This window comes from Dreissena polymorpha, chromosome 1 (genome assembly GCF_020536995.1).
Source record: "Dreissena polymorpha isolate Duluth1 chromosome 1, UMN_Dpol_1.0, whole genome shotgun sequence".
Classification (NCBI taxonomy): Eukaryota; Metazoa; Mollusca; class Bivalvia; order Myida; family Dreissenidae; genus Dreissena; species Dreissena polymorpha.
The window spans coordinates 184,020,833-184,036,921 of record NC_068355.1 but is presented as its reverse complement, the minus strand read 5'-3'; the positions used below and the strand labels follow the sequence as shown (position 1 = coordinate 184,036,921).

At 35.7% G+C, this 16,089-nt stretch overlaps 1 protein-coding gene and 1 long non-coding RNA gene across 19 annotated transcripts in view; both read left to right on the top strand.

The window, feature by feature from the left end:
• LOC127864180 (uncharacterized) overlaps positions 1-16,089 on the top strand; it is a 327,718-nt gene that overhangs the window by 75,801 nt on the left and 235,828 nt on the right. For 7 of the 18 annotated variants that reach the window (XM_052403875.1, XM_052403872.1, XM_052403874.1 and 4 more), the window contains exon 15: positions 162-3,383. The exons of the other annotated variants lie outside the window; for them this stretch is intronic. The gene's annotated coding sequence lies outside the window, so the exon portion shown is untranslated. Of the gene's footprint in view, positions 1-161; positions 3,384-16,089 lie in introns of those variants that run through there. 18 annotated transcript variants of the gene reach the window in all.
• LOC127864211 (uncharacterized) overlaps positions 1-16,089 on the top strand; it is a 194,644-nt gene that overhangs the window by 124,752 nt on the left and 53,803 nt on the right. The window lies entirely within an intron of this gene.

Here is a 16,089-nt window from a genome sequence, read left to right as displayed (position 1 = left end):
TACTTTTAAGTAGCACTCAAATCCACATTGACCAATCGAGCCATCGTTTCATCTATGGATTCAAGTCATATAAGTCGTAACACCCTATGCAAGTTTTGTTTTTCGTTTGGTATCAAAAATAGACGGAAACACATTTACAGTATCACGTTCTTTTTTTGCAGACGCCAATTGACGAAATAAAACTTGTCATTCAGCAACACAGCCAGTTGCAGCAGTTGTTACCATATTGACCCCAGTCAAAACTAGGAGCTCAGAGACAATCAGCAACACAGCCAGTTGCAGCAGTTGTTAACAAATTGACCCCAGTCAAAACTAGGAGCTCAGAGACAATCAGCAACACAGCCATTTGCAGCAGTTGTTACCATAGTGACTCCAGTCAAAACTAGGAGCTCAGAGATAAAAACTGTTTAAGATAGATATTCTCTACATTCCTCATGGTCAGGCAACACAGCCAGTTGCAGCAGTTGTTACCGTATTGACCCCAGTCAAAACTAGGAGCACAGAGACAATCAGCAACACAGCCAGTTGCAGCAGTTGTTACCAAATTGACCCCAGTCAAAACTAAGAGCTCAGAGACAATCAGCAACACAGCCAGTTGCAGCAGTTGTTACCATATTGACCCCAGTCAAAACTAGGAGCTCAGAGACAATCAGCAACACAGCCAGTTGCAGCAGTTGTTACCAAATTGACCCCAGTTACAACTAGGAGCTCAGAGACAATCAGCAACACAGCCAGTTGCAGCAGTTGTTACCATAGTGACCCCAGTCAAAACTAGGAGCTCAGAGATAACACAGCCAGTTGCAGCAGTTGTTACCGTATGACCCCAGTCAAAACTAGGAGCTCAGAGATATATACTGTTAAAGATAGATATTCTCTACATTCCTCATGGTATGTTAAGCACAAACTCTGACAGATCTCATCTTTGAACTTTGTAACGGGCGAAAAATAAATGACCTTGTTCAGAATGAAATGGCAGAATGACAAAGCACAACAATTTAAGGGGAAACCATAAATTAATGTGACCAGCAAAGATGTGTTCAAAGCAAAACAATATGTCATGTCTTTGGGGACTTTGAATTTTGATGGTGTCATTCATTAAACATTGAATATTTTTGTTAAATATAGTTAAATATAATGATATAAAGGATATTTGATTAAGGCGTGTATGTTAATTATTACTTTAAGCACAAATATAGCACGTCTATCAATTACTTATGAAACTTGCACCTGATAATGATAAATGCATGAAAATTAAATTGTACTTAAGACATTATTTCATACGTTGAGCTTAAGAAAATTGAAAGCTGTTTAAATTGTGCTGGTAACATTATATACAAAATATGTATTGGATTATATTCATGTAAAAAACAAGTTTCAGTTTTCTGTTGTTACATGCAATATAGAAGTATTATCAAGAATCGTGTTAAGTATGGCACTATTCGAAATGAATATTCATTAAATAAAGACAAAATCATTTAATCTTCTTTCAATTGTCAATTCTGTATGTACTACTACTACCTTATTTATTTGACTTGATATGGTTTGTTAAATTATAAGATAATGCCTCTTTATTTGGAAAGCTTTCAATGTTTTGAAACTGAGTATTTAAAAATGAATTATTAAAAGAATTATGAAAAATCATGACTGATGTCAAAGTTATGTTTGATTTTGCCAATTTTGTGTTGATATTTAATATACATGTACTTACATGCTCATAAGTGTTGACATTTGTTTTTGAACATAATAGTTTTTTATGTTTTATATCGTGTATATACACATTTACAAGTCCAAATGTTCATCCTCTCAATCACTCAGTAACTTTACCAACAATAAATGTTGGATCTCTGTATATAGGTAAATTGTGCAATTGATATATAGAGCAACTGCAACAAATCAGTCAGTTACAAATCAAGGCAGAGTGATGTAATATGCTGGCAATTGTTAAGTAGTGCAGTTGTCTCTTTTTGTTCTCAGGTTAGAGCAATGTTGTTTGCTTCAAAAATAAAAGCACAGTCTCCCTTGTAAGAAAATTAATGTGTTCACATCTCAACATAACAAGTAAATTCATAGGGAAAATCAAATTATTTACATGATATACTCGACAATTAGTCTAATGGAATTTGTAGAATAAAAAATAACATGTAATTATGACGATTATAAGTGAATGTTTGACACAAAATGTCTGTTCAGAAATGTGCATATTTTAATGATAAATCTATACATTGTACTTGCTGTACTTTTTATAGTATATTTTATGAACGTGCAGCTGATAAGTGAATGTGACAATTTACGAGTTATGTTACAATTTGTTACACGTTGACATGGCCACATAAGCTGTTAATGGAGTGCATTCACTGCGGCCAGTTTCCAGAAATCTCCCAATTAAAAAACACCAGAAAATATCTTAAGATCAGATAGTTTGGTTGTTCACCTTAGTTTTGATTTATTTATTGATTGTGTTATGCCTTGTACTCTTAATTTGTTATCAAATATTTAAGTTTATGTGACTTGAAGAGACTTACATGTTTATGTTATTGATGTGTTTGTGCTGATTTCTTGCATTCTGATTAAAGAATATTCAAGTGGAAAAAGAATATTGTTGTGCATTGAAAGTGTGTTTTGATTTCAAATAAAAATACTATGAAAATATAGTTCAGTCGTTTGATTACAAAGTTATTACAAAGGTGATCAATTGCTCATCAAGTGTAGGTGTTTGCATACGGACATAATATGTCTGTGCTTTATATGTATATAATGTAGATCCCCATTTACTAGAACATATTTTGATGTGCTTAAATGTGCTAATAGCCTGATGAAATTCGTGTTGACTATGCGTTTTACATTTTGCCATTGTTATTTAAAAAATGAAAAACAAATGAATTGTCAGTGTAAATAAATACTGTATTGTTGTTCAATCAGTTAAACTATTTCACTGTTTTCATGCATATGTTCAAATCATTTTCATTTTTGTTCAATCTTTAAGATGCAACGCTTGTGTAATTTACTTTATGAAACTTATATATACACAAAAATGTAGTACAGATGTATATCAAATGACTGCTGTGGGCTTGTGGTAAACAGAAAACCATGCTTTAAATTGAAAAACCTTGTTATATGCCATGTTTTTCATTTAATAATATTAAAAGCACTCTTGAAATTGAACTTCTTGAAAATATGTTTCATTGTTTTGTAAAAATATCTTAAGTTATCTATTCTAAATTATCTATCCTTATATAAGAAATACAAATTAAAATTGGTTATTGGAAATAAGTCAATTAAAAGTCAAGGGATAATGATGTAATGTACATAAAAATGTCAAAACTGCTATTGTCTCTATTTGTATTCTAGATATGTTATATCCTTAAATAAACAAATACAATGTTGTCTCCTTGTTGAATAGGTGTTGTGTACCTCTGAACATGTCATTTACTTTAAGTATTTTAAATTAGTTCTCACTATCTGCACCCGTAAGTCACTCATGAATTTTGTGTAATAAACATTGGATAAATATATTTTTATATAATCAGTTATAAGATAAGGTGAAAAGTGTATGTGCGTTATTAGTTATAAACATTGGATAAATATATTTTTATATAATCGATTATAAGATAAGGTAAAAAGTGTATGTGCGTTATAAGAAATAAACATTGGATAAATATATTTTTATATAATCAATTATAAGATAAGGTGAAAAGTGTATGAGCGTTATTAGTAATAAACATTGGATAAATATATTTTTATACTAGAAAGGGCGCGGCAGAGGCCGACGCGTATCCCCACGCCGAATGTTTGACCTAGGTGTGCCCCAGGGTTGGTAATGGGGCCATGCATAGCTGAGATTGACCGTATTGTCATAAGAGAAGTTCATCATCAATTAGAAGTGAATTGGTGTAGAAATGAAGAAGTTATAGTAAAAGGCAATTTTGGGTGGGTGTGACATATGTGGGCAGGGCGCCCCAGGGTTGGTAATTGTGCCATGCATAGTTGAGATTGACCGTATTGTCATAAGAGAAGTTCAGTATCAATTTGAAGTGAATCGGTGTAGAAATGAAGAAATTATAGTAAAAGGCAATTTTGGGCGGGTGTGGTCTATGTGGGCGGGGCCCCAGGGTTGGTAATGGGGCCATGCATAGTTGAGATTGACCGTATTGTCATAAGAGAGGTTCAGTATCAATTTGAAGTGAATCGGTGTAGAAATGAAGAAATTATAGTAAAAGGCAATTTTGGGTGGGTGTGGTCTATGTGGGCGGGGCGCCCCAGGGTTGGTAATGGGGCCATGCATAGTTGAGATTGACTGTATTGTCATAAGAGAAGTTCAATATCAATTTGAAGTGAATCGGTGTAGAAATGAAGAAATTATAGTAAAGGCAATTTTGGGTGGGTGTGGTCTATGTGGGCGGGGCCCCAGGGTTGGTTATGGGGCCATGCATAGTTGAGATTGACCCTAATGTCATAAGGGAAGTTCAGTATCAATTTGAAGTGAATCCGTTGTAGAAATAAAAAAGTTAAAGTAAATGGAATTTTTTGGTGGGTGTGGCCTATGTGGGCGGGCGCCCCAGGGTTGGGATTGGGGCCATGCATAGTTGAGATTGACCCTAATGTCATAACAAAAGTTCAGTATCAATTTGAAGTGAATCCGTGTAGAAATGAAAAAATTATAGTAAATGGAAATTTTTGGTGGGTGTGGCCTATGTGGGCGGGGCGCCCCAGGGTTGGGAATGGGGCCATGCATGGTTGAGATTGACCGTATTGTCATAAGAGAGGTCCAGTATCAATTTGAAGTGAATCGGTGTAGAAATAAAGAAGTAAATGTAAAATAACCTAAAAAAATGAGTGATAATTTCTGACGCGGCCCCACCCCAACCGCTATAACTTTTGACCCAGGGGTCAGATCAAAATTCCAAATAGTGCAGGGTCGCACATATGCTCATAGCTACCATGTGTGTAAGTTTCAAGGTTCTAGTGCTTTTAGTGTAGGAGGAGATAGTGGCCAGGACGGACGGACGGACAGACGGACGGACGGACGGCGGAGATAACCACAATATCCCCACCTTTTTTTCAAAAAGTGTGGGGATAATAATCGATTACAAGATAAGGTGAATAGTGTATGTGCGTTATTAAATTCATCAGGTATGACCATACTGTGCTACAAGTTTTGTAATTGTGACTATTAAAAGTACATGATCTGCAAAAAATGTCACTTAAACAAATGTGTATATGTTTATCATTATTAAATTCTTTCCAACTAGATTACACTTGATAAGTTTCGGCTTAAAGCTGAAAAGTTATTGTTACATTTTATCAGCGTTGAGCTCAACTAGCATCCGTAGTGAATACTGTAAAATTTAAGCTTTCTCAGAATGAGTATGTTGAAAATATCTTGACGACGGTTAGAATCTGTGTCGCATGTGTCAAAAAACTAGAACTAAAGGTCAAATCTTAGAAAAAAAACTTGTTTTCACTGCAGAGGCTTCTGTTATTAATCGATCTGCAGTCAACGTTCTCCGAATACTTATATTGACGATATGTAGAATGAGTGCGAATCTGGGTCACGTGCATCCAAAAACTAGGTCACCAGATCATATCTAATACGATTATTATCTCATTAAGGAATCAATATTGATGATACCACACCGAAGATGTGGACCATTGTTTCTTTAAATGTTTGCGTTATCAGGACGTTCGTGTGCAAATGTTTATAAACACGAGTATATTTCATCCAATTAGTGCATAAAAACTCATGTTTGGCATACAAACATTGACCTAGGAAGAAAATTGTAAGCTCGTTCAAGAAGTTCAGTTATTAATCAAACGAACGAGACGATTTAAAGGGGTCTTTTCACAGATTTTGGCATGTTTTGAAGTTTTTCATTAAATGCTTTATATTGATAAATGTAAACATTGGATCTAAAAAGCTCCAGTAAAAAAAAACAAGAATAAAATAAAAACATGCAAAAAGAAGCCTTCAGCATGGCTCGAACCAGTGACCCCCGGAGTCCTGGAGTAAAAACCAATTAGACCGCTCGGCCATCCTGCCAAGTATGTATGAGAGATGTATTTTGTACTTTATATAAGCAATCTTAGTAGTTTCACAAAATTACACGACAATAACAGAACTCTCCAAATTATTAAATCGGTTCGCGTTGCAACGCTTAATAATTTCAGGTTTTTAAATCGTCAAAAGATGCATATAATGGCTATATTAGACCATGGTAAATGTTCAGTATTACTGTTTCCTCACAAATATCATAACTAAAACGAAAATTTGCGAATCTGAAACAACTTTTTTCAATTTTGTCAATTTACCAAAACTTAAAAAGATCCCTTTAAGTGCATGCTGTTCTGGTTTTATGCTGTTCGCATGTAGTCATTTTCACTTTGCTTCTGAACAGAAAATGGTAAAAAATAGGCCAAAACTAAATACTGTGCTAATAAGAAAAGTTCATGGAATATAATCCTATATAAAGATAAAATATGAAATCTGGGCTTAATGCATGTTTGTAAAATGTCGTCCCAGATTAGCATTAATGCATGTTCATAAAATGTCATCCCAGATTAACCTGCCCAATCCACAAAGGCTAATCAGGAACGGCACTTTCCACATAAACGGGTGGCTTCTTTTTAAGGATAATTCCTTAAAACAAAAGTACCATACAAGTGGAAAGTGTCGAACAGCAAAGGCTAATCTGAAACGACATTTTCCACATAGACTGGCTGATAATTTAAACGAGAATTCCCTTGAAAAATTCCATACAAGCGGATAGTTTCGAATTGAACAGGCCAATCTTGGACAACAACGCACATGCATTAAACCCGGTTTTCCCGAGGTGCGGCACATATTTTTTAATCCAGATGTTCGACTGTTTAAGTTTTAATGACCAACATTATATGATTTGCTAATAACATACGCATTGAAACTATCAAATAAAAGGTATTTAATATAATGATCCATCAAGTACGTAATATGATATACCAAGAAAAAAAAAGTTGACAAGCAAGGGGTCGTATAACTTCACTACGGAATAGATTTTACGGTTACTGGCGCACGTAGGTCATCTTGTGACGATATTTCTATCTGAAATACTTGTGAGTATCGGTGTTTTGGTACATCATAACCTTTGAATAGTAACTAGCTATAAGAATATTATTAATTTCAAACAACTGAACTATTTTATGTTGCTAAAGATGAACAAAGATGAACACACACAGCCGCTTTGTAGATTCGCCTTAGTTTAGTTTAGTCTAACCTATTTATTTTAGCTTGATTGCATGGAAAGCCTTAAACTTATTTGAAACGCTTCTGAGTCCATTTCCTCGGTCTAGAACTAGTACTTGGTGTCTATAGGGAGATTTAAAGAACGATTCGACAGCGGGGATCGAACACGTGACCTCCCGATCTCGAGGCAGACACCATATCTACTACGCCACGGCTACTGTATGTTTGTTTATCCTTTTAACGCTTTATTTCGACTTCTTAATGAATTGAGTGTTAGCTATATGATGCTTTGTTTCAACATCAATTTAATAAATTCGAGATGTTGTTGTCCTATTGATTATCGTTTTGTTTTTATGTAATCGTTGCTCATACAGTCATAGTTCTAGTTTTCTGGTATGTGTTTAATTATTTAGTAATTAAATGGTCATTAAATTGAAGTGTCTTGTCTTTGTATTGCACATGCATCTGAATCGTGTCGCTATGAAGTTAACTGTTATTTAGCTTTTAATGTTTAACAAATTTTTTTGGACCAACTTGCCCAAGTGTGAGGTCTGATCATCAGTTTAAAAAATATCCTGATTATATTATTATATTTATTGAGTTTCATAATTTGATAACATCTGAATGAAACTCGTCGGTTATTCAAATAATAAAGCGACCTGTTCATTTTCATTATTTGTGTGATTACCGTCCACAGATTTGTTTGCCTATTGCTCAGGGAAGCGGACAACGACAACGAGCGAGGCATGGTGTAATGCGCACGGGGGGCTTAGCCTTTTGCTAAAATTTTCGTTAAGAAGAGACTAAATTTGAACGAAAAATATCATAAAAGCATTAAGTGTCGTACCTAATACGTAAGCCCCGTTTTCATAGGCTAAATTATTTGAGCCGATTTGTTGCCTCGCGGTTACACACTGGCACCAGGGGGTCGAATGATTTGAGACCGCTCTCAAGCATGACCTTCTAGTATTTTTCGTTTTCATTAGACGTTCGACCAACTAAAAGGTCTTCACTGTGAGCACTAACTAAAAAGGTTCGTCGCTGGAACCGGAGATGATATGACCTGAGGTCGCATGTATCTATCATTATACATCATGATGCAGATGCCACGTCCTTTAAAGGAGCGGTGGCCGTATAGAGCTTCCTGGCGAATTAGTAAAAAAGTTATACACCCAATATGTATTTTATCGTCCATGCCTTTAATAGAAATATCAACGGCGCTCTGCTCCACCCATTCCCCTTGCATTTATTAGTCGACTCCTTATGGCTCGAAGTCGCGGGACCGACAAGAAAACTTTGATGGATACGACCTTCGAGCCGAAAGATTCATAATATTATTATTTGTTTGCTTACAAAAACAACAGCACAAAATTAACTTTCAGTCAAGGCGCCGAAGGCACTGACGTTGTTTGCTGTTTTTTAATCTTAGACGCAACTCAGTTTTCAAAAGTATGTGATAGCTTTTTATATCTCAAGTTTGAAGTGACCACAACCAATTCAAATTTATAAAGAGTGTGTCTTAAAGCACATATCGAGACGTGTTGTTAATCAGTGTGCACAGGCTAGTCTTATTTGACATGCATTAAGCCCCTTTTTCCTGAAAGCAGCCAATATGTACAGATTTCAATGATCAACACTAGACTGGCCAACGTTGTCTTACAAGCTGTTAAATACTTTTAAATACATACACAAAATTTAGTGTACCAGTGGGAACTATAAACAGGCAGATGCGGTGGTTAGAGCAGACACTCCTAGCCTAGCATTTGTCGTCTGCTTAATTTTACTGCAGTTATACACACAGGCAGTCACGGGTTACAGTTCCTAACGTAGTAAAGCCCATACTGATTTGCAAAATTGTCTCTACATTATTTGTGAGCTAACACTCACAAATAAAAACCAAACAAAATTTTGCAAGTGTTGCTAAATTAACATTTTGAGTGTCTATGTTGCAGAGTGGAACGCTATTCGTCATTAGTCCGTGTAAGAAGAAATCTGCGTCGTAAAACTCCATATAACAGCATACGGCGTATGTACGCTTGCCCGTCTGCGTCGAACAAATCCATATAACAGCATACGGCGTATGTACGCTTGTCCGTCTGCGTCGTACAACACCATATAGCAGCATACGGTGTATGTACGCTTGTCCGTCTGCGTCGTACAACAACATATAGCAGCATACGGCGTATGTACGCTTGTCCGTCTGCGTTGTACAACACCATATAGCAGCATACGGCGTATGTACGCTTATCCGGCACAGGCTTATCTGGGACGACACTTTACGCACGTGCATTAAGCCACGTTTTCCCAGAACGAGGCTCATATTTACCCAAAGATTCATCAAGTGTCATGTAGAAACATTCAGTGCGTTTTGTGTTTGCTTAATGCCTGATATTTGAATGTTTGTATTTATTAAACATTGTTTGTTGAATATAAATGTGAATTACCGATACATATTTTATTAAAGAATCATTATTATATTACTATCGAATTATGTCAAGTGGTATATTCAATGATGATGCGATGAGAGTGATTATAACTGATGATAAATGATGATAACCGACGATAACTGAAGTTAACCGATGATAACCGAGGATAACTGACGTCAACCAATGATAACTGAGGATAACTGAAGTCAACCGATGATAACCGAAGCAATGGCTTTTGATTTCGTTATAATTACACAGAGCAAGCATGTTGTAATTTGTTAAATACATTTTAATCACCATATACCGTTAATAACATAATTTCGATAAAACAACCGTCACAATGTCGATTCACTTAATTGCGTCTGTCAGATCTTGTCCAGATCGTAACTTCATCATCGATGTACATCTGAAATAAACTACCAACAAGAAATATCTTTAAAAACGATATACGGCGTTGATTGTGGTTGCAGTTGATGAAAGGTAAAGACTTCAATGAATGAGATCAAAGATAGCGAATGTCTTTTTCTGTGCAGTTCTTAGCTGCAGCAAACGCAGTACGGGATGATACGCGGGAGTTTTCGCGGCTTATTTTACATTACATATTGCTGGTCATAAACGCATAGATACAAAACAGAAAACCAAAAGAAGAATGGAAGTGAAATTAAAACATATGAGTCAACCGGCCACACGCGACGTATCCGTACATATGTTAAATATTTATACGCGCGTTCTTCGAACAAACCTGTTTTAGTGGTTTGTCTGGCGTTGCTATTTGATTCGATTATTAACAGTATCGAGAATCATTGCGCTCATGCTTAATTCATTAGTCAATATGATGGCATAGTTCTTGTTAAATTAATTAAAAATAATATTTATCATGGTATTGTTGTAAAACACATTAAGAATCTATTATTGACATACCATATGATATCGCTGGATATCTTCATTTAACATCTGTCTGGTCTAAAGAAAATTCCAGTTCACCTAGTTCACGCTATAGCGTCTTTATTATGTAACGATTATTTTCCTGGCCGCGAACTCCGATCAGCACATAGGGTAGAGAGGCAGCGATGACCTGTACGTAAACTCTGACATTCACTCACAGTGGCCGCAAATTGACCCGATATACCTCGCGAGTTGAAATGCAATGCATCAAAGTGAGTCTTCGCTTCCACTGCTCTCTATACTTTAACATGTTAACATGTTGCCAGGAATATGGAAGTTAGTACTAAATATGAAAACATAGCCTTTAAGAGCAAACGTTCTCGCGCTGAAAATCTTCTGAAAATAAAAGGTGGACGCACAAACTGTATTGATTTCGAGATTGAGTGTAAAACTGTTCTATCTATTTAGCCTTTTCATTAGATATAAAATTGTTTCATGCTGAACACGCAGTAAAACAGTGTTACAAAGACGCGGACATGTTTCCAATGTTCTGGTCTTATTCTCAAATCAGCCAATGCAGTCAATGAAGTGTATTCATCTGTACTTGGCGGCGGGAAGTTTTATTTGAATTCTATTGGACGCTAACAAAGGTCAGGCTAAGGTGAAAAGCTGGCTTAATACAGCACGCCGAAAAAGCATCACTATTTGAAGACGGTGTTGTCGAGTGCAATGCATGTATGCATAAATAAAGAATCATAATCACACTTACAGGTCAGTTGTTGAATACTAGTATGAAGATTTAACAGCTGGACCTGACTGTAACTTTTTGATAAGTCTGGAGATGTTAAATGAATAACTGAAAACAAAAAACTGAAATATTTACTCCCAAGATCATTAAGGTATTAATTCAATCATGTATTGCAGTAACCTTTCAGATCTGGGGCATAGTTGTAAAAATCGGTTGAGCTGTAAAGGAAATACATTTATTAATAGAGTAAAGCGTCTGAAATGCATTGCAATGATAATTTTTAAAGTGCGTGTATTTTCTTACAAGGCGTTTAAAAGTGATATTATGGGCATTTTTAACCAGGTTTTCCGAAGGAAAAAACTGGTTATTAGATTGGCGAATGCGGGCGGGCTAGCTTGCGGGCTGGCGGGCTGGCGGGCGGGCGGAACAAGCTTGTCCGGGCCATAACTATGTCGTTCATTGTCAGATTTTAAAATCATTTGGCACATTTGTTCACCATCATTGGACGGTGTGTCGCGCGAAATAATTACGTCGATATCTCCAAGGTCAAGGTCACACTTTGAGTTCAAAGGTCAAAAAGGGCCATAAATGAGCTTGTCCTGGCCATAACTATGTCATTCATTGTGAGATTTTAAAATCATTTGGCACATTTGTTCACCATCATGGGACGGTGTGTCGCACGAAAATCACGTCAATATCTCCAATGTCAAGGTCGCCACGACTAAAAATAGATTTAAAAAAAAAAAAACTTACAAAGGGGGTTAATTTTGTTTGTTCATTTCAAAAGTTCAGTTTGAGTTTTCTCCCTTTATCAGCTTTTTTTCACAATGAAAACCTGGTTTTGTGACAATTTTGTCCCTTGTTCACTGTTGATTTGAGCTGAAAAGAATAAACAGGCCAAAAGATTAGTTAAAATGTGGTAACTGTCCAATTATCTGCAACTCATCTTTCTTCTAATTGTTTATAAAAATATATATTATATTCGATATTTTACATAACTCACCCAGTCCTCTAAGCCGAAATGATACGTTCAACAAAATAGTGCTCTTGTGTCGTATGAACGAATCTGCACTAACACTCAATTTTGATTCACATTGAAATCGAATCATTTTCATATTCAAATGCATTATTTTTCTCTTTCCGGGATCTTGTTTTAGCATTATAGGATGTTGATGCTGCATTAACAAATATAAGTGTATATGAAGTGAAAACACCAAAAATAAAAAAACGGCTGCGATATACACCTATAAATTGTTAGATGCCCATAATATCACTTTCAATAGGCTGAACAGTATTTAAGCCTGACAGACACAGAGGAAGCGCGTTATATCTGACTCGCAGAGGTCCCGGATTTGAATCCTGTGGATTTCATTCAACTATTTTACTTGACATTATAGTTATTGCAGAATACGCCACACATAACAGTATGTTTTGGTAAAACCATTTAACGACACTTTCAATACCAAACATACACAGAGATTTGACTGGAACAAGCACTTTTTAAAACAAGAATTTCAACGAGTACATAAAATACAGATTTTATGCTGCATATGGCAGTGTAAAATACATCAGAATTACTTTTTTTATTAGCCTGTGTTCTTGTTTAAAAGTTCATTGTGTACTGCACGGTTATGCACGGTTATACTTCACGCAAAGTGAAATTTTGTCACCGATTTCAGACGTATTCAAGGATGTATTCACATACCTTAATTAAGATATCGGCACAAACTGCAAGAACACTTGTCTTTTATGCACTTAAGATGTTTTTCAACTATTTTTCAATAACTGAGATATTTGAACAAATAAAGCTTTTAACAGTGTGTTAACATTCTTCAAGCCTAGAGCAAGACTGCCACTGATTTTGTCGCAATATGTGGCTTAAGGGATAAAAGATCAAGCATACGAAACAAGAGAGAATGGCGTGAATGGAATGCATGCGTATCGTTGTGTATTTTTGTAATCTTGTTCTCCAATCTGAAATTTAAATATATGGAGATCATCGTATTTGCTAGTAAGGTAATTCGAAAATTGAACACTTATTCTTCCCAATCGGATCCGCATCCCATCCCTTACATGCCCATTCATTTTGTCCATAATATTCACATCACTCATCTTGTCTAGCACTCCAATGGTCACACTGGACATTGGTCGAATAATCATTAAAATCGTTTTATAATCATGCTTGTAGATGAATTTCTGCAAGATTAACATTCCAGTATCTGTGGTTTTACCATTTAAATTACACTAATTTAAATGCCGAAATGATCGCATTATAATATTGGGGACGATTGAACTTTACCGGTACGCAACACTTAACATCAAACAGCTTACCCTAACCCTAACCCTTAACACCTAACACATAACAACTAACGCAACATCTTATAATCCATTTTATCCTATATATGTCCGTAGTATCGGGGGCTACAGTCCCCAAACCCCCGCTTTGTCGATAGTGGTAAACAACTGCGTACCGGTAAAGTTCAATCTAGCCTAATACTGCAACCTTTTAAAGCAATTTTCAAGCCTTTCTTTCTCCTATTGCAAACTTTTGTAATACTTTTAACGATCGATATGTTTTTTTATTAATTTCAATAAAAGGGCATGTCATACGAATGCAGGCACCAGTACAAAACATCGTTTTGGCAGCCATATTTCGACAAAGAATTTTTCGACAAAAGCCCCATATAACAGAAAACGCAAATTAAAAGTTCATTTTTTTAACTTAAAATGCAATTGACGTGATAAACATACTGCAGAAACACGTGGTTATTAGAAAAAGGCACATAATACAAGCCTTAGATTTTTAAATAGCTTTTATTCAAGAAGAGAAGAAGAACTCTTTAGAAATTACGCACTACGGAGAGATACTCGATGTTTTAGTTGAATGTAACCTAAGATGGCGGCGTTTGACAAATCATTTAGTGAACGAACTTGACAAATACATTTTAGTAAGGAATATAAAACTCATAATGTAATGACAAAGGTGAATATGTGTTTATTACATCTATTTATATGAAATAGCTATATATTAACGATGGTCTGATTCATACAATTTCTATTTTTCAAACAAATGAATCGTAAACTGTATCCTCGAGTATCCTTACATCGTGGTAATAACGAAAGTCGGTCTCGCGCGACGTAAACTGTCAAGAGATCTTGGCGGTTCAACACTTACATTTTACATCGGTTATCGGTTAATGTTACTACGGTAGATAAAACAAAAAACATGCAGCTAAATATTACACAATCTACCTTTTCATTGCATACCCATTGCTCAGCTTCTCGGTCCCTGTGTATCCTAAGTTCGTGGTAAACCTTCCAGGTTAAAATTGATCAACTTCCGGTTTCAAAATGTTATTTTTTTGCATTAGGCCAATCAAAACAATTGTTTACTGTAACTAATTAACTTTCATTTACCTGAGAATTTTTTATGTGGGATTAACAAGTTCTAACTTTTGAACACTGAAAATAACAAAAACACTATCTACGTATGTCTCATTAAAACAGAACTTATTCCTCGGAACCAGCAATGGCCGGATGCAGTAAAAGGGATCCCCAATCTTTACATAATATAATTAGCTGCGTTTACAAAAAGTAACATTACTACTCAAAATCAACGAAAATTACGTACAATATTTCGTAAAATAAAGCTGAACAATAAAAAATCATTGTTCCTTGTGGTCATTGTCGAAATTTCAACGCCATATGCATACATGCCATACGTCCCGATCTCGGCGGGACAGTCCCGCTTTTGGGCCCTTTGTCCCGCCGTCCCGATATAAGACGATTTGTCCCGACATTCGTAAAAAACGATGTAAGGTCTATAGGTTCCCAATAAAATTCGCTATTCAAGCTCTGTTTCGCTAACACTTACCCCCGCTAATCCCTTTATTGCCCCCAAATAACAATCCGCTTCTACTTATCGTGTGTACCAGTGTTGTTTATGACACCTTATCAGCGATTTATCGGCTAATTATTGATTTCATCAGGCATTCACACCATGGTGGTCTTCAAGATAGTGGTCGCTTATTGCTATCGATAGTTGTATTATTATGAAATAAATGTTGAAAATGTGTTTATTTTTGTATTTGTTTGAAACGGTTTACAAAACAATTTTTTTGTAAAATTAACTCTACGTCATTAATGAGTCTTTTACATTCAATGTTTAGTTCATAAATAGCGGGATAATCCGAATGTGCAATATACCAAAATCGCAACAAACAGTCCAATAAGTGATACCCATCCTGTCTAGTGTAATTGGGTGTAATTGTTATAAAACAACGAGGTGCTATGCATGACAGCTTGACCCTACTCCAATTAAGCTAAAAACAACGAGCTGCTATGCATGACAGTTTGACCCTACTCCAATTAAGCCACGACAATTGACAAGTAACAAACTGCGCATGGATACATGCTTAAAAAAACATCGCAACAAACAGTAAAAGTGGTACCCATCTTGTCTTTTGTTATTGTAATAAAAACAACGTTTTGGTATTCATCACAGTTTGACACTACCTCAATACAGCGCCTGACAATTCACAATTCAGTTTAATCTGTGTATATAAGAAGAAAACAAAATATGATTATTAACATTAGAGAAAGATAATTCGAGTAAAGCATCCATAGACTTCTTTTTGTATGAAAAAGAAAAAAATCCATAGACTTCTTTTGTCCTTTTGTTTTTGTTGGTGTAAAAACTGTTGAGGCGTTGTTGAGATTTAAAATGAACACAAAGACGGTTTGCTTCCACCAAAAACCTACCTCGGAAATGTGTACGGCCGCGCATTCCGTGTGTAACTGTTCGGTAGATAGTT